General features: G+C 38.1%; 1 pseudogene; it reads left to right on the top strand.

Moving 5' to 3' along the window:
• The first annotated feature begins 1,407 nt into the window (after window positions 1-1,407).
• LOC100994324 (nuclear transcription factor Y subunit beta-like) lies at window positions 1,408-2,713 on the top strand (annotated as a pseudogene).
• Window positions 2,714-19,846: the final 17,133 nt, after the last annotated feature.

Genomic DNA, 19,846 nt, shown 5'->3' with positions numbered 1-19,846 from the left:
TATAAGAACGCAGGAAAAAACTTGGAAAAAGAGAGCAAAAAGAGAAAGAAAAGTAAAAGAGGGAAACTCAGGAAGACTATTGGAAATAGCCATCTTCTGGCACTTCATCTATTAATACAAGGAGTTCAAACATTTCATAGTGGAAAGAACTTGAAGATCCCACCACAGCCCAGCAAAATGGGCTGAGCAGAAAAGGCTGTTGAGAACTGCACAAATAAGCATAATATTGTAGAATTTAGGAGAGATCTTAAACAACAGTATGTACAGTGCAGCTAACTAAATATAGAAGAACCAGTACTATGGCCTCAAAAAATTCTGCAGAACAAGAGAAAGTGAATATTTTTAGTATTATACTATAAGTCACAGAATTAGAGATCACTTATGAACTCCAGACACCAGGCACATTTTTAAAATATTTTGGTGCTCAATAGGATGTATGAAAACATGAGTTTTTTTGCCATTAAAAGTAATGGCAAAAACTGCAATTACTTTTGCAGCAACCTAATACTTTGAAAAGATAACACAATCAGAAGAAAAGGGAGGTGGCTTATATTGTTATAGTCTGAGGTATTGGCAGTAAAATGCAGAAATGATACTGAAGAAAATAAAAATTGTTATTAACCTACAGTGACAAATAGGGTCCTTGTAGTGCAGAAGGAGTCATGGTAACAGACTCTCTTGGGCAAAGTAAGGAAATCCAGGTGCTGAAGGTAAACTTAAACCATCAGGTAATCTCCCAAAGCCTTTGAGAGCCTCAGCTATTGGGAGTACCAGATGCCAAGGAAGGTGGGGTGGGTTGAGGTCTGAAAAGACTAAGATTAGTTAGATGACTGTAAACATGGGAGTTGGAACACCCAGATCCTCTCCTACATGCCTGTAGCCAGAAGATTATTTCTCACATACATCTTCACTGGCAGGAGAATAGTCGGCTATCCTCAGGAAGGCTCTGGACTTTGTAGCAGAGCACAGCGGAGAGCAGGAGAGAGTATGTGAATGAAAAATACAGTGAGGTATGCAAACTTTTCTCCATTTTCTTTTCTCTTTTTTCTGTCCTTCTCCTTGCCTCGCTCAGGATTCCAGCAACTGAGTATAAGGATCTTCCTCTCTCTGCACCCTACCGCAAAAAGCTGGAAAAAAGAGATTCTTGGGTATAAATCTATACCCTCCCCCCCAAAAAAGTGTTCCTATTGTGACATTTTGTAGGTCCTTCAATTAAAAGGCTGACTCTCTTTCCAAAAACTCTGGTGTTCATGAATCCACCAACCAACAGGCCCACTCTCCCCATAGAGATTTGACTTCTAATGAGCTTTTTGGTGCCTCTTGAATATGAATAGACTATGAATGGAAAGATCAAGATCAACAATTATTTAAAAACTGTTTCAATGTAAAAAGGAGAAACCAAAAACTGGAACAAAAAATATTTTTTAAGGAAAAAAGCTAAGAAAATATAGAGAGAAGAAGAAAGATGATGGAAATCAAATATATGTATGTATATGTATGAGTAGAAGATTAAGATGGCAGATAGGACGCAGGACTAACTTGCAGCTCCTGCTCGGAAGGATGGAGCAGTGTGTGGAAACCCACATCATGAACTTTTAGTCTCAGAATTACCTCAGGAACAGCTCCAGCAAAACAGCAGATTGGAGATGGGAGCCAACCAGGGCTGCATTGGAGGTTGAAATAGCAAACAGTAGACACCATTTTAGACAGGTGTTCTTCAGCACCACTGACAACACAGTTTCGACAATATTTCATGACAATGGATGATGACAGTTCTACAACAGATGGCTCTCAACTAGGAACCTGTGCAGACTATATTGGAGGAAGTCATTATGTTATACAGCCTCATGATGATATTGAGGAGAGCATGAGTGATCAAGAAGACACAAATGGTTCAAAAGTAAGTTTCAGAGAACAAGATATGTATCTTCCAATAACAAACGTGGCTAGGATAATGAAAAATGCCATACCTCAAACAGGAAAGATTGCAAAAGATGTCAAAGAATGTGTTCAAGAATGTGTAAGTGAGCTCATCAGCTTTATAACATCTGAAGCAAGTGAAAGGTGCCATCAAGAGAAACAGAAAACAATCAATGGAGAAGATATTCTGTTTGCCATGTGTATTAGTCTGTTTTCATGCTGCTGATAAAGGTATACCCGAGACTGGGAAGAAAAAGGTTTACTTGGACGTATAGTTACACATGGCTGGGGAGGCTTCAGAATCATGGTGGGAGGCGAAAGGCACTTCTTACATGAGAGAAAATGAGGAAGAAGCAAAAGCAGAAACCCCTGATAAACCCATCAGATCTCACGAGACTTATTCACTATCATGAGAACAGCACAGGAAAGACCAGCCCCCATGATTCAATTACCCCCACTTAAGTCTCTCCCACAACAAGTGGGAATTCTGGGAGATACAATTCAAGTTGAGATTTGGTGGGGATACAGCCAAACCATATCACCATGTCTACCTTAGGCCTAGACAGTTACGTGGAACCTCTGAAATTATATCTTCAAAAATTCAGAGAGGCTATGAAAGGAGAAAAGGGAGTTGGTGGAGCAGTCACAGCTACAGATGGACTAAGTGAAGAGCTTACAGAGGAGGCATTTACTAACCAGTTACCAGCTGGCTTAATAACCACAGATGGTCAGCAACAAAATGTTATGGTTTACACAACAGATTTCTGGTGTTCAACAAATTCAGTTTACATGATCTGAAGAAATGATGGAATGAAGGGTATAGAGAAATAAGAGTCTGTATGATTCTGGAACACAGACATCAGAAGAAAATGACTGGTGAAAGATGTATCTTTGTATATTAAATAGCTGTAATGTAGCTTCCTGATGCTTCACTAATTGAGGTGTTAATTCTGACTTGAGAATCTTTTTCATCAATGATTTTAAAGAAAAATTTAGATTTTAAAGGTATTGAAAAAGAAAAAAATTTATATATATATATATATATATTTTTTTTTTTTTTTTTTTTTTAGACAAGAGTCTCCCTCTGTCACCCAGGCTGGAGTGCAGTGGCACGATCTCAGCTCACTGCAAGCTCCACCTCCCGAGTTCACACCATTCTCCAGCCTCAGCCTCCCGAGTAGCTGGGACTACAGGTGCCCGCCAACATGCCTGGCTAATTTTTTGTATATTTTAGTAGACACAGGGTTTCACCATGTTAGCCAGGATGATCTCGATCTCCTGATCTCGTGATCCGCCCGCCTCAGCCTCCCAAAGTGCTGGGATTACAGGCGTGAGCCACCACGCCCAGCCAGGTATTAAAATATTTTTGTTTTGTCTGAGAGTTTGTTGGTCTGTATGACTCTCGAATGCATTGTATATTGCAATTTATTACTGTCAGAGATTTGTAGACAGTTTCTTATTGTCATATTGAATCATGTTACTTTTGTAATTCAAGTAAGCAGCTGGGCTAATTCATGATGTTTGCCCTTTTAATAAAATACAAGGGTAGAGTTCAAAAAAAAAAGAAGAAGAACTACCACAGGAACATACCAGGAAAGCTGAGAGAATCCACAGACACTTCAAAGGAACTGGATCACCACTGCAGGCTCCCCGAGAAGCTGAAAAACTATGAGTCTGCTTGCTTCTCAATGGGGAGGCTCCTGGTCTGGGGCAAGTTCTTAGCCCTAGTCACCGGCTGCCTGGAAATAGACTCAGTGCTGTTGTTAGGACATGGTGGAAGTGAGACCGGCCTTTAGGACTGTGGGCTGCGTAGGAGCAGAGTGAGGCCTGTGACTGCTGGTTTTTCCCCACTTCCCTAAGGTGAAGTCTAACCTTAGCAAATCAACAACATGATACAGTATATGAAAGAAAATTTCTTCAGTGAAATAGAGAGCATTTAAACAAAAAACATAACTTCTGGAAATCAAGGACACAGAGAAATGCCAAATGCACTGGAAAGTCTCAGCAATAGGATTGAACAAGCAGAAGAAAAAACTTCAGAGCTCAAAGATAAGGCTTTCAAATTAACCCAGTCCATCAAAGACAAAGAAAAATCATAAAAATAAATGAACAAAGCCTCCAAGAAGTTTGGAACTATGTTAAACCTCGAAACCTAAAAATAATTGGTTTTCCTGAGGAGGAAGAGAGATCTAAAGTTTGGAAAACATATTTGAGGAAATAATCAAGAAAAACTTCCCAGGCCTTGCTAGAGATCTAGACATCCAAATACAAGAAGATGAAAGAACACCTGGGAAATTCATTACAAAAATATCATCGCCTAGGCACATGGTCATCAGGTATCTAAAGTCAAGATGAAGGAAAGAATCTTAAGGGCTGTGAGGCAAAGCATCAGGTAACCTATAAAGAAAATCTCTCAAATTAACAGATTTCTCACCAGAAACCCTACAAGCTAGAAGGGACTGGGGACCTATTTTTGGCCTTCCTAAACAAAACAATTATCTGCCAAGAATTCGGTAACCAGTGATACTAAGCTTCACAAATGAAGCTTTTCAAGACAAACAAATGCTAAGAGAATTCACCACTACCAAGCCAGCACTACAAGAACTGCTGAAAGGAGCTCTAAATCTTGAAATGAATCCTGAAAATACACCAAAATGGAACCTGCTTAAAGTATAAATTTTGCAAGACCTATATAACAATAACACAATGAAAAGAAGTATTCAGGCAACAAACAGCATGATGAGTAGAATAGTACCTCACATTTCAATACTAACATTGAATGTGAATGGCCTAAATGATCTACCTAAAAGATACAGAATGGCAGAATGGGTAAGAATTTACCAATTGAGTTTCTGTTGTCTTCAGGAGACTCACCTAACACATAAGGACTCACATAAACTTCAGATAAAAGAGTGGAGAAAGATATCCATGCAATGGACACCAAAAGCGAGCACGAAAAGCTGTTCTTATACCTGACAAAACAAACTTTAAAGCAACAGCAGTTATAATATACCCAAAGGACTATAAATCATGCTGCTATAAAGACACATGCACACGTATGTTGATTGCGGCACTATTCACAATAGCAAAGACTTGGAACCAACCCAAATGTCCAACAATGATAGACTGGATTAAGAAAATGTGGCACATATACATCATGGAATAGTATGCAGCCATAAAAAATGATGAGTTCATGTCCTTTGTAGGGACATGGATGAAATTGGAAATCATCATTCTCAGTAAACTATCGCAAGGACAGAAAACCAAACACCACATGTTCTCACTCATAGGTGGGAATTGAACAATGAGAACACATGGACACAGGAAGGGGAACATCACACTCTGGGGACTGTTGTGGGGTGGGGGGAGGGGGGAGGGATAGCATTAGGAGATATACGTAATGCTAAATGACGAGTTAATGGGTGCAGCACACCAGCATGGCACATGTATACTTATGTAACTAACCTGCACATTGTGCACATGTACCCTAAAACTTAAAGTATAATAATAATAAAATAAAAACAAAGAAGGGCATTATATAATAATAAAAGGAGTCGTCCAACAGGAAAATATCACAACTATAAATATACATGCACCTAACACTGGAGCTCCCAAATTTGTAAAACAATGACGGCTAGACCTTAAAAATGAGATAGGCAGCAACACAATAATAGTGGGGGATTTCAATACTCCACTGACAGCACTAGACAGGTCATCAAGACAGAAAGTCAACAAAGAAACAATGGACCTAAAATATTCCCTACAACAAAAGGACTTAACAGATATTTATAGAACATTCTACCCAATAACTGCAGAATATACATTCTATTCATCAGCCCATGGGTTATTCTCCAAGATAGACCACATGATAGGCCACAAAACAAGTATCAGTAAATTTAAGAAAATCGAAGTTACATAAAATACTCTTTCAGACCACAGTGGGATAAAATTGGAAACCAACCCTAAAAGGAAGCCTCAAAACCATACAAATTCTTGGAAATTAAATAACCTGCTCTTGTATGATCATTGAGTCAACAATGAAATCAAGATGGAAATTAAAAAAATACTTTGAACTGAAAGATAATAGTGACACAACCTATCAAAACCTCTGGGATTCAGCAAAAGCCGTGCTAAGAGGAAGGTTCATAGCATTAAATGCCTGCATCAAAAAGTCTGAAAAAGCACAAATAGACAATCTAAGGTCACACCTCATGTAACTAGAGAAATAAGAAGAATCCAAACCCACGGCCAGGAGGAGAAAAGAAATAAAGACCAGAGCAGAACAAAATAGAATTGAAATAAGCAAACAAACAAAATACAAAAGATAAATGAAACGAAAAGCTGGTTCTTTGAAAAGGTAAACAAAATTGATAGACCATTAGTGAGATTAACCAAAAAAAGAAAAGAGAAGATCTCAATAAGCTCAACTAGAAATGAAACAGGAGATATCACTATTGATACCACATAAATACAAAAAAAGTATTCAAAGCTACTATGAACACATTTATACACATAAACTAGAAGACCCAAAGGAGATGGATAAATTTCTGAAAATATACAACTCTCCTAGATTGAATCAGGAAGGTATAGAATCTCTGAACAGACCAATAACAAGCAGCAAGATTGAAATGGTAATTTAAAAATTACCAGTAAAAAAAATTTAGGACCAGAAAATTCAAAACTGAATTCTGTCACATTCATTGACGAATTGGTACCAATCCTATTGACACTATTCCAAAAGATAGAGACAGAGGGAATCCTCCCTAGATCATTCTATGAAGCCAGTATCACCCTAATGAAAAAAAAGCCAGGGAAGAACATAACAAAACAAAAAAAAAAAGAAAATGAAAAAGAAAGCTACAGACCAATATTCCTATAAACATGGATGCAAAAATGCTCAACAAAATAGTAGCTGGCATAATTGAACAGCATATCAAAAATATAATCCACCATAATCAAGTGGGTTTCATATCAGGGATGCAGGAATGGTTTAACATATGATTTACATGATCATATGTTAAAAATCACATGATTACCTCAATAGACACAGAAAAAGTATTTGACAAAATCCAGCATTGCTTTATGATTAAAACCCTAGGCAAAATCAGCATAGAAAGGACATACCTTGGCAGCTCCAGACAGAGCAGTGGGTGGTGGCTCACAATGTGAATTATAGCTCCAGACCTACTGCAAAAACAAACCAGCAATCCCCAGAGGACCCACAGACCCTCTGAAGGAAGCAGACTGCTCCTGCAAGAACCAGGAGACCCCCACAAAATTGTGAGTGCCCCAACTGCAGAAGTGGGAAAGGGAGACCCTCCTCTCCCTAACACATACTCCCACTAAAGAAGCTGAAGGTCTGTTTGTGGGAGAAGTTTCTGACATTACCTGGAGCAGAATCAATTTGGAGAGCTGAGCAAAATACAGGGGTAGAGAAAGCAGCAGAAAGGCCCTGGGAGCTCACTGGGTCCCCTAGCAGGCCATTCCTTCCTGGCACCACAGGGATCCAATGGGAGAGAAGCAAGGGGTAAAACTACACAGGGAGAAGCAAATATCTACCTGAACTTTGTGACAATTTCAACAGGGAGAGAAGCCTCCTGGCCAGAACTCCGGGAAGGGTGTGAATCCAGTATGCAGACTCCACAGGAGCGGGAGGAACCAAGCCCTTTTCTTTCACAGCTTGGAGGCAGGTAGCTTGGGGCAGATTTTCAAGCCATATGGCTCTCTCTGCCTGGAAACGTTTGGGGGGGCGGGGGTGGGTACACAGTGGGAAGGGCACAGCCCTTCAGATTGTGTGGGAGCTAGGTAAGGCCTGTGACTGCTGGCTTTCCCCTACATTCCTAACAACCTTCATGACTCAGCAGATGCAGCCATAATCCTCCTAGGTACATAACTCCATTGACCTGGGAACCTCACCTCCATCATCCAAAGCACCCACAGCAAGACCTGCCCAAGGAGAGTCTAGCCCTGCCCCTACCTGATGGTCCTTCCCTACTCACCCTGGTCGTGGAAGCCAAAGGCATATAATCTTGGGAGTTCTAGGGCCCTGCCCGAAACCTATTTCTCTCCATGCTACTAAAGCTGATGCTCTCTGAAAAGTGTCACCTCCTGGAAGGCAACCAACCAGCACAAAAATGGAACATTAAACCTCCAAAGCTAAGAACCTTCACAGAGTCCATTTCACCCCCCTTTCACCTCCACTGGAACAGGTGCTAGTATCCACAGCTAAGAGACCCATAGATGGTTCACATCACAGGACTCTGTGCAGATATACCCCAGTACCAACCCAGGGTCTGGCAGACATGCAGGGTAGCTAGACCTAGAAGAGAGATAACAATCACTACAGCTGATTTTTCCTTCCTCAGGAAGCCACGTTCATAGGAAAAGTGGGAAAGTACTACATCAAGAGAACACCCCATGGGACAAAAGGATCTGAACAACAGCTTTCAGCCCTAGACCTTCCTTCTAACAGAGCCTACCGAAAAGAGAAGGAACCAGAAAATCAACTCTGCTAATATGACAAAATAAGGATTTTTAACACCCTCCCCAAAAAAATCACACTACCTCACCAGCAATAGATCCAAACCAAGAAGAAATCCCTGATTTACCTGAAAAAGAATTCAGGAGGTTAATCATTAAGCTAATCAGGGAGGCACCAGCGAAAGGCAAAGCCCAATGCAAGGAAATCCAAAAAACAATACAAGAAGTGAAGGGAGAACTATTCAAGGAAATAGATAGCATAAATAAAAAACAATCAAAACTTTAGGAAACATCGGACATACTTATGGAAATGCAAAATGCTATGGAAAGTCTCAGCAATAGAATTGAACATGTAGAAGAAAGAAATTCAAAGCTCAAAGACAAGGACTTCAAATTAACCCAATCCAACAAAGACAGACAAAAGAATAAGAAAGTATGAACAAAGCATCCAAGAAGTCTGGGATTATGTTAAATAACCAAACCTAAGAATAATCAGTGTTCCTGAGGAAGAAGAGAAATCTAAAAGTTTGGAAAACATATTTGGGGAAATATTAAAGGAAAACTTCCCTGGCCTTGCTAGAGACCTAGACATCCAAATATGAGAAGCACAAAGAACACCTCGGAAATTCATTGCCAAAAGATTATCATGTAAACGCATTGTCACCAGGTTATCTAAAGTTAAGACAAAGGAAAGAATCTTAGGAGCTATGAGACAAAAGCACTAGGTAACCTGTAAAGAAAATTTATCAGATTAACAGCGGATTTCTCAGCAGAAACCCTACAAGCTAGAAGGGATTGGGGCCCTATCTTCAGCCTCCTCAAACAAAAAAACTATCAGCCAATAATTTTGTATCCTGTGTCCAGTGAAACTAAGCATCATATATGAAGAAAAAATATAGCCTTTTCAGACAAACAAATGCTAAAAGAATTTGCCACTACCAAGCCACCACTGCAAGAACTGCTAAAAGGAGGTTTAAATCTTGAAACAAATCCTGGAAACGGTACCTCACATGTTAATACTCAGATTGAATGTAAATGGCCTAAATGCTCCACTTAAAAGAAAAAGAACTGCAGAATGGGTAAGAACTCACCAACCAACTACCTGCTGCCTTCAAGAAACTCACATAAAGGACTCACATAAAATTAAAGGGGTGGAAAAAGGCATTTCCTGCAAGGGGACACCAAAAGTGAACAGTGATAGCTATTCTTATATCAGACAAAACAAACTTTAAAGAAACAGCAGTTAAAAAAGACAAAGAGGGATATTATACAATGGTAAAAGTCCTTGTCCAACAGAAAAATATCACAATCCTAAACATACATTCACCTAACACTGGAGCTCCAAAATTTATAAAGCAATTACTAATAGACCTAAAACATGAGATAGACAGCAACACAATAATCGTGGGGGATTTCACAACTCAACTGACAGCACTAGACAGGTCATCAAGACAGAAAGCCAACAAAGAAACAATGGATTTAAACTACACCTTGGAACAAATGGACTTAATAGATATATACAGAGCATTCCATCCAACAACCACAGGATACACATTCTATTCAATAGTGCATGGAACTTTCTCCAAGATAGACTATATGGTAGGCCACAAAAGGAACCATAATAAATTTAGGAAAATTGAAATTATATCAAGCATTCTCTCAGACCACAGTGAAATAAAACTGGAAATCAATTCCAAAAGAAACCTTCAAAACCATGCAAATACATGGAAATTAAATAACCTGCTCCTGAATGAGCATTGGGTCAAAAATGAAATCAAGATGGTAATTAAAAAATTCTTCCAACTAAACGACAATAATAACACAACCTATCAAAACCTCTGGCATACAGCCAAGATAGTGCTAATAGGAAAGTTCATAGCCCAAAACACCTACATCAAAAAGACTGAAGGAAAACAAAGAGACATTTTAAGGTCATACCTCAAGGAACTAGAGAAACAAGAACAAACCAAACCCAAATCCAGCAGAAGAAAGGAAAGAACCGAGATCAGAGAAAAACTAAATGAAATTGAAACAAACAAGCAAAAAAAAAAAAAAAATACAAAAGATAAATAAAATGAAAAGCTGGTTCTTTGAAAAGATAAATAAAATTGATAGACCATTAGCAAGATTAACCAAGAAAAGAATGGAGAAAATCCAAATAACCTCATTCAGAAATGAAGTGGGAGATATTACAACTGACACCACTGAAATACAAAAGATCATTCAAGGCTACTATGAACACCTTTATGCACATAAACTGGAAAACCTAGAAGAGATGGATAAATTCCTGGAAAAATACAACTCTCCTAGCTTAAATCAGGAAGAATTAGATACCCTGAACAGACCAATAACTAGCAGCAAGATTGAAATGGTAATTTAAAAATTACAAAGAAAAAGAGTCATGGACCAAACAAATTCACAGCAGAATTCTACCAACCCTTCAAAGAAGAATTTGTACCAATCCTTTTGACACTATTCCACAAGATTGAGAAAGAGGGAACCATTCCTAATTCATTCTATGGGGTCAGCATCACTATAATACCAAGACCAGGAAAGGACATAACCAAAAAAGAAAACTACAGACTGATATCCTTGATGAACATAGATGCTAAAATCCTTAACAAAATAGTAGCTAACTGAATCCAACAACATATCAAAAACATAATCCACCATGATCAAGCACATTTCATATCAGGGATGCAGGGATGGTTTAACATACTCAAGTCAATAAATGTCATACACCACATAAACAGAATTAAAAACAAAAATTACGTGATTATCTCAATAGATGAAGAAAAAGCATTCGACAAAATGCAGCATCCCTTTATGATTAAAACTCTCAGCCAAACTGTTATACAAGGGACATACCTCAATATAATAAAAGCCATCTATGACAAGCACACAGCCAACATAATACCACATGGGGAAAAGTTGAAATCATTCCCTGTGATAACTGGAACAAGACAAGGATGTTCACTGTCAGCACTCCTCTTCAACATAGTACTGGAAGTCCTAGCCCGAGCAATCAGACAAGAGAAAGAAATAAACAGCATCCAAATCAGTAAAGAGGAAGTCCAACTGTCCCTGTTTGCTGACAATATGATTGTTTACCTTGAAAATTCTGACTCCTCCAGAAAGCTCCTAGAACTGATAAAATAATTCAGCAAAGTTTCCAGATACAAGATTAATATATGCAAATCAGTAGCTCTTCTATACACCAACAGTGATATAGCAGAAGATCAAATCAAGAACTCAACCCCTTCTATAATAGCTGCAAATATATATATATATATATATATATATCACAAACAAATGGAAACACATCCCATGTACATAGATTGGTAGGATCAATACTGTAAAAATGACCGTGATTTATTAGCAGTGTGAGATTGGACAAATGCAGTAAATTGGTACTGGGTGTTGGGGTGCTGCTGTAAAGATACCCAAAAATGTGGACGCAACTTTGGAACTGGGTAATCAGCAGAGGTGGAAACAGTTTGGAGGGCTCAAAAGAAGACAGAAAGATGTGGGAAAGTTTGGAACGTCCTGGAGACTTGTTGAATGGCTTTGACCACAATGCTGATAGTGATGTGTACAATGAAGTTCAGGCTGAGGTGATCTCAGATGGAGATGAGGAACTTGTTGAGAACTGGAATAAAAGTGACTCTTGCTATGTTTTAGCAAAGACACTGGTGACATTTTACCCCTGCCCTAAAGATCTGAGGAACTTTGAACTTCAGAGAGATGATTTAGGGTACCTGGTGGAAGAAATTTCTAAGCAGCAAAGCATTCAAGATGCGACCTGCATGCTGTTTAAAGCATTCGGTTTTATGTATTCACAAAGATATGGTTTGGAATTGGAACATATGTTGAAAAGGGCAGCAGAGCATAAAAGTTCCAAAAATTTGCAGCCTGAAGATGCAATAGAAAAGAAAAACCCATTTTCTGAGGAGAAATTCAGTTCAGCTGCAGTAATTTGAATAAGTAAGGAGAAGCCAAATCCTGATCACCAAGACAATGGGGAAAATGTCTCCAGGACATGTCAGAAACCTTAGCAGCAGCATCTCCCATCACAGGTGTGGAGGCAGGCCCAGGAGGAAAAAACAGTTTTGTGGGCCAGGCCCAGGGTCACTGTGCTTTGTCTAGCCTAGGGACTTGGTGCCCTGTTTCCCAGCTGCTCCAGCTGTGGCTAAAAGGGGCCAAGGTACAGCTCAGGCCATGGCTTCAGAAGCTGCAAGCCCCAAGCCTAGGCAGTTTCCACATGGTGTTGAGCCTGCAGGTGCACAGAAGTCAAGAATTGAGGTTTGGGAACCTCTGCCTGGATTTCTGAGAATGTAAGGAAACACCTGGATGTCTAGGCAGAAGTTTACTGCAGGGGTGGAGACCTCATGGAGAACTTCTGCTAGTGCAGTGCAGAAGGGAAATGTGGGATGGAGCCCGTACACAGAGTCTTTACTGGGACATAGCCTAGTGGTGCTGTGAAAAGACAGCCACCATTCTCCAAACCCCAGAATAACAGATCCACCAACAGCTGGCACCATGAGCCTGGAAAAGCTGCAGACACTCAATGCCAGCCTGGGAAATCAGTCAGGAGGGAGGCTGTACCCTGAAAAGCCACAGGGGCAGAGCTGCCCATGGCTGTGGGAGACCACTTCTTGAATCAGCATGACCTGGATGTGAGACATGGAGTCAAAGGAGATAATTTTAGATCTTTAAGATATAGTTACTGCCTCACTGGATTTCAGACTTGCATGGGCCCTGTAGCCCCTTTGTTTTGGCCAGTTTCTCCCATTTGGAATAGGTGTATTTACCCAATACCTGTTCTCCTATCTTATCTAGGAAGCAACTAACTTGCTTTTGATTTTACAGGCTCATAAGTGGAAGGGACTTAAAGTTTTTAGCTTCAGACACTTACAGACTTCAGATATCCCAGAGATGGCTGAAAAGTAACCTGAAGAGAATAGAACTTTTATGATATATCATAGTACTAAAATGTTCCTGCTTCAATGTGAGAAACTCAATAGGCAGAATCAAAAATTAATTATAAGATTCCTGAGGGGAATTTGGTTTGGTAAAATTTGTTACCACATGATATGATTTGTCTCTGTGTACCTACCCAAATCTTATCATGAATTGTACTCTCATAATTCTGACGTGTTGTGGGAGGGACCCAGTGGGAGATAATTTGAATCATGGAGGCAGTTTCCCCCATACTGTTCTTGTGGTAGTAAATAAGTCTCATGAGATCTGATGGTTTTATCAGGGGGTTTTCCTTTTTCATCTTCTCTAATTTTTAATCTTGCCGCCACCATGTAAGAAGTGCCTTTCACCTCCCACCATGATTCTGAGGCCTCCCCAGCCATGCGGAACTGTATGTCCAATTAAACCTCTTTTTCTTCCCAGTCTCAGATATGTCCTTAGCAGCAGCATAAAAATGGACTAATATACCATATGAAACAAATCTTATCAAAACAATAATAAAACTTAAAAATGTATGAAGAGGTTTTTGCAAACTTTCCCTAAGACATCTGGCTGAAACTTAGAAGAAAAGGATGTTATTATTGCACTTTACCTCTTGTAATAAGAACCCAGTGGTTAGGCCAACAAGTGTCCAGGAAAACACTTTCTGAAGTCCAACTAAAATTAATTTTCAATTTTTTTAAAAAAAGCAAACTATAACATTTTAATCTCATTATTTTGGATTTCATCTCATCTATATTCTCTAAATATTTATCAATATGAATTGATGTTATTGATGAAGTAAATGCAATGTATATTAAAAAGAAAAATTCCAGACATAGAAACAAGAATACACCTTAAAAAACAGACTTTCATTCACTATGAAAATATTATTTATTTAATTAACAGTCCTAATTTAAATATTTAGAGATAATTGCCATGAGCCAGACACTGGGAAAAGAGTATATAAATATGTGTTCCCCAGCTTTTCTGAAATTTCAGTCCAGCAGAAAAGACAGGCATTTAATACATAATCATATAAATTATTAAAGTTTGAAATTCAATTAATACTTGCCATTTATTTCTATGTGTTCAATAATGATAAAGAACTATGTGTTAAGGAGGCAATATAGGTTCCATTTTATTTACTCACTTCATAACTGGTTTAAGAACTGTGAAAAAATGAACACCATATCTACCCCAGAAGTGACTGAGAGATGGATTTGAAATGTTGGGAACATGTGATGTTTCCAAAGTTTATTTGCTTTAATAAAATGTTATTTGACTACCCAGGCTATTCTTTTTACTTAACATAGGTACTTGGCGAAAGCGCATTACCACTTTGAACTTTAGATTCTTCTGTGAAACAGAGATTACATTTTTCTCATAATGCTGATATGAGGATAAAATAAAAAATCATATCTAGTGCTAAACGCTATGCTAGAAAGTTTACGTAGGGTATGCCATGTCGTCTTTCAATTATTTATAAAGCTGTTATTATCCCCATTTTGCAAATGAGGAAGGTGAGGTTCAGAGTGATTAGGAAAAGTATTCCAAGTTGTATACAGAGTCAGAGACGAAGTTGGGACATGAAAGAAAGTCCCTCCGATTCTATATCTTATTCTCTTTCCATTAAACCTTACTTCATCTCAAGCCTATTTATATTTTAAAAGGTTATCTTTAGAGATAATACATAACCCAAGAGATGAGACTCTATTGGGGAAATGCCTGATTCCATGACATGCAAATAAATGTCTGCCTGAAGTGGGTTTAATTCTGCTTGGAAACAGGGAGGAAAGACTGGACTTTTATTTGAAGCCATTCTCAGGCCTAAGAATCACTAAGAGTATTTTTTGAAATGTAAGCCCCTCCTGTCTTCATCTAATAGTGATACCTGCAAGATTCTTTTTAGTAAAGCCAAAAGCAGTAGCTGTTGCCAAGAAAATATCCCACATTTGTTTCTAATCCAGGTGGTTGAAGCTTGAGTTGTGCTGAAACACAATAGCAGTTTATGTGCTGGAAAGTGCCCCTATCTGTCAAAACATGTTAGACACTGCATCAACAGCAAGCTTTTTAAATTGTCACAGTGAATTTCTTAGCTATTCGCAAACTGTTTGGAAGTATGAAAGGAAAAAGCCTAAACAATTCATAAAATTTAATAAATTGTTTCAGCATATGGAAGTATAGCAATTTTTAAAATTGCGTCTTATTAAAGCCCATTAATATACTAAATTGAAGATATCTGGACTCTCAATCATCAGAGGACTAAAGCTGGGCTAGGTAGCCATAGATGACTACTTTAAGTCATCTTCCTATAGTAATGAATTTGGGAAGAAACCTAAGATAGCGGTGTAAACCAAAAATAAAATTCTAGAGCCTCCTAACCATCTGATTGAACTTTCTTCTTGGCCAGGGTCATTTTAAAATTTAACCTGAGATTGTTTCAGGCCACGATGGGAAATGACGGTCAGACATGCCTCACTATACCTCTCTAGCATTAACATCAACAGACACCTTTAAGTCTGATAAGAAACATTTTACAACCTAATCTCTCTGAAGCCTACTACTGGAAAGCTTCCTCTGCAAATAAGAACTTTGGTCTCCACAACCTCTTATCATAATCCAGACACTACTTTATACTGATCTCAGGTCTTTAGATAAACTCCACCAATTGTCAACCAGGAAATTTTTAGATCTACCTATAAGCTGGAAGCCCCCGCCAGCCCACTTCGAGTTGTGCCACCTTTCTGAACCAAACCAATGTATTTCTTAAATGTATTTGATTGAAGCCTTATCTCTCTAAAATGTATAAAACCAAGATGCACCCCAACCACCTTGGCAGATGTTCTCAGGATCTCCTGAGAGCTGTGTCACGGGCCATGCTCACCCACATTTGGCTCAGAATAAATTTGTTCAAAGATTTTACAGAGTTTGACTCTCTTTATCAACAGTGGCCATCATTCTGCCTTTGAAAAGTTGTTTCCTAAGAACAATTTCTCTTTGGTTCAACCTGTAAAAAGAGCAATATGTACCAGTTTATATTTTAAAAGATTTCCTCTTACTCCCCAATTATTTTCCTATCCAACCAGCTCTGCTCAAACAAATGGTGGGAGGAAGGTGGGGAGTTCACTCTCTTCCTACTGCACAGTACAGTCACTTTGCTTTTGTGATTTCTTGTATGTGTTAAAATCTGGGTAAAAAGCTAATTAAGACCAAACAACATTAACAGAAGTGTCTTTTATGAGCAATTTATTTTTGCCTCTGTAGAGGAAGGAAAAATGGCTTCCCTCTAACCTTCCATGTTCTTTGGCTGCACTACAAATTAAATTAACATAAGGCAGATTAACAGGAGAAAAAGCATTTAATTACACATATATGCAAGGAAGTGCACGAAACATGAGACTCAAGGAAGGGTCAGATGATTGAAGTTTACGCAGTGTCCTGAGCTACAGAAAAGAATAAGAGTTTGGGTTTTCTAGCGGGTAGAGCTGATGATACAAGGTGTGAGAAAGAGAGGGGAAGAAACGTATGGTGACTAAAAGTTGTCCTGTTATGTAAACAATAAATATCTTGGGTAATAAAAGTTGTCTGGAATGGCTCTCTTCCTGATACAGATACTTTACTAATGTAGATTTTCCTTATAATTGTAAATTTCCATTACAAAAAAAAAGCAGCTTTCAGAGCTACTCTTGTGTCTGCAGTTTCTCATAATAACCAGCTCAAAATATGCCAAAGAAATGTATTTTAGGGGGCATATCTGGTGTCCTACAGTCATATTTTGGCGTGGTGTGTCCTGAATCTCATCTTGTCCAATGCAGATTCTAGATCTGAAATTAGAATTTCTAATCGTGGTTTCCTGGCTTTTTGAAGTATTACAAAGTTCAACGCCTCAGTTTATCTCTAAAGCAAAGATGAAAATATTTGTGTGTTCTCTAATTTACATAGCAGCAGAAAAGAAAATATCTGTATAGTGCGTTTCTTAAATCTCTTTAGAAGAAAAGGGTAAGTTTTGCAAATTTTTGTCATAATTTTATTAGACAAAAGAATAAAACAGGCTCCGTTTGTTTCAATTTTGATATTTGCAGTTTAAGTTTAAATTGAAAAGACAAGATGCTCTGAAACTATTAATTATTCAAATGTCAAATGCTGATCAAGTCATTGGATATCTTTTGTGCATGTATGTCTGGTTGCAGAGACAAGCAGTTTGCAGGTGTATGTGTGTTTGTGTATGTGTGCGTGTGTATGTTTTAACTCTGAGTGGCACTAAGAACTAAGGCCATGTGGGAGGAACCACATGACAACATTTGCACTGTAATTCTTCAGTATCCAGTATCCAGGTGTTACTCAAGTTGCTATCTCCCTTATGCTGTAACATGACCCTGTAGCCTATAACTTGTTTTATTTATTGTTTTTACTTAGTTATGCCTCCAGGTGTATTCTGTGTGGCTAGTTTCTAATCTAGATCACTAAACAAACAAATCATTCTATGAGATACAATTGCAGTTCTAAGGTGGTAAAAACAAGGCAGAGGCCAGGTTTTATATTCATCTTGTATTCCCTTCCAACACCTAGTTCAATGCTTGGCACTCAATAAATGTTTGCTGAAAGGAAATTAAATACTAAACAGAGATAGAGATTGTGAGTTTAGAAGGGAGGGTGGTAGTCGTTGGCATTGTGGATAGGGGCCCAGAATCCCAACTAGGAAAATTGCTTTTGTGTTCATTCAATTTCTGTTTGTGAGACTGCAGATTGACTGATAGACAATTTAGTAGCAGAATGTAACCAAAGAGAGATCTTTTTTGCTTGTTTTCCATTTAACAGAAACCAAAAACCACTGAGACTTCCCTGAAAGATCCTGATCACAAGATTTCAGAACAAAGAAGTTATGACACAGTGTCTTCTTCCTGTGAGTCCCAAACCCCCGATATTTATCAAAGCTATACCTTCCAAATCTCCTCCACCCCTACTGCCATTACTTTTTTAAAGTGCTAATCACACTATCATCTGTCCCCTTCCAACAAAAAAAAGAAAACCAGAAAAAAGAGTCCAGGGTTGCTAATCTATATAAAAGTCCTAAACAAAGCAAATACAGCTAATACCATGTCTTATTAAATTGAACCCTCACTTACTGGAGTGATAAAAGGTGATAAGATCTATGGGACTGAATCCATTTTACACACCACTATTCAGACTAATCCTCCCTGTGGTTCAGGGAACAAAGAGTTCTGCCATGGGGAAAACAGGGGTCCTGCTTTTTATTCCCTAACTCTCCTGTTCTTGCTGGTCAAAGCAAAAGCCATTAATCTAATACTCTGCACTTGTATTCAGAGCCACAGCATCTTAAAGCAATTGGTGGTCTGGCCAACTAGCTATTAAAAAACAAATAGTCTTTCTAGCTTTAGAATCTTCTCACATAGGCAGAGTAACCACAGAGAAATCATCAGCAAAAGGTAATAACTGGGCTGAGAGAACTATTTTCAACCTATGGTTTAGTCTTGAATTTAACTAAAGCTCTTCAAAGAGATTAAATACTTTCAAATGTGAATTTTTTTGTCTTAGGAGAGAAAATTTTAGAATTTCAATTACTATTGTATTAACTTGGTAGACATTTGATTCTTTCCAAAAGATTTACAATAAATTCGTCTACTAAAGCGAAGTCAAAACTTTTTTTCCTAATATTGAATAGTGATCAATATGTAGAAAAGAATACAATTAGAACTCTATACAGGAAAATATCAGAAGTTGTTTTAAACTACAAGTTTTCAAAAAACTACTTCATTATTATATAACTTTCTAAGATTTTTCAACTTTTGTGATGACCATTCTCTTGTAACTTACTCTTCAGCTACCTGATTCCTAAGATTAAGTATAATGAAACACGAATTGATCTTTTCTTAGTGAACAGGTATTGTCATGTATTAAAGGTGTCATTATAGAGGCAGAGGCAGCAGAACATGAAGCAATATAAGGTAGATCAGAATACCATGGGGTACTGACCCCAAAAGAGAACCAAGAACTCAGTATCTTTGTTTCCATTGCTTTATTAATAAATAATTATGTACTCTCAACTTTTAAAGTTCCATGTAGAATTGAAGTATGAGTTCTTCACAGCTGAAGAAAGAATAAAAGAGAAAGCTAGAGTGAGATAGAGACAGAAATAGTGAGAGGGAGAGAGAGAAGAAGAAAAAATTTATATAGTATCTATTATTTACTAAAAGATAGTTTCTGAAAGATAATTTTGGACCATTTAGTGAAAGACCACCCTGTCTAGGAGAAAATTTTTATTTATGAGAGAAATAAAAAGAAATAATAATAAGAGGAAGAAAAGTAGACTGGAGCCAGATCAGACTAAGATTTTTTTTTTTTTTTTTTTTGAGATGGAGTGTCACTCTGTTGCCCAGGCTGGAGTGCAGTGGCAGGATCTCAGCTCACTGTAACCTCCAACTCCCGGGTTCAAGCAGTTCTCTGTCTCAGCCTCCTGAGTAGC

This window comes from Pan paniscus, chromosome 2, assembly GCF_029289425.2.
Source record: "Pan paniscus chromosome 2, NHGRI_mPanPan1-v2.0_pri, whole genome shotgun sequence".
In the NCBI taxonomy this organism is placed as follows: domain Eukaryota; kingdom Metazoa; phylum Chordata; class Mammalia; order Primates; family Hominidae; genus Pan; species Pan paniscus.
This window is presented reverse-complemented; position numbering and strand designations above follow the sequence as displayed.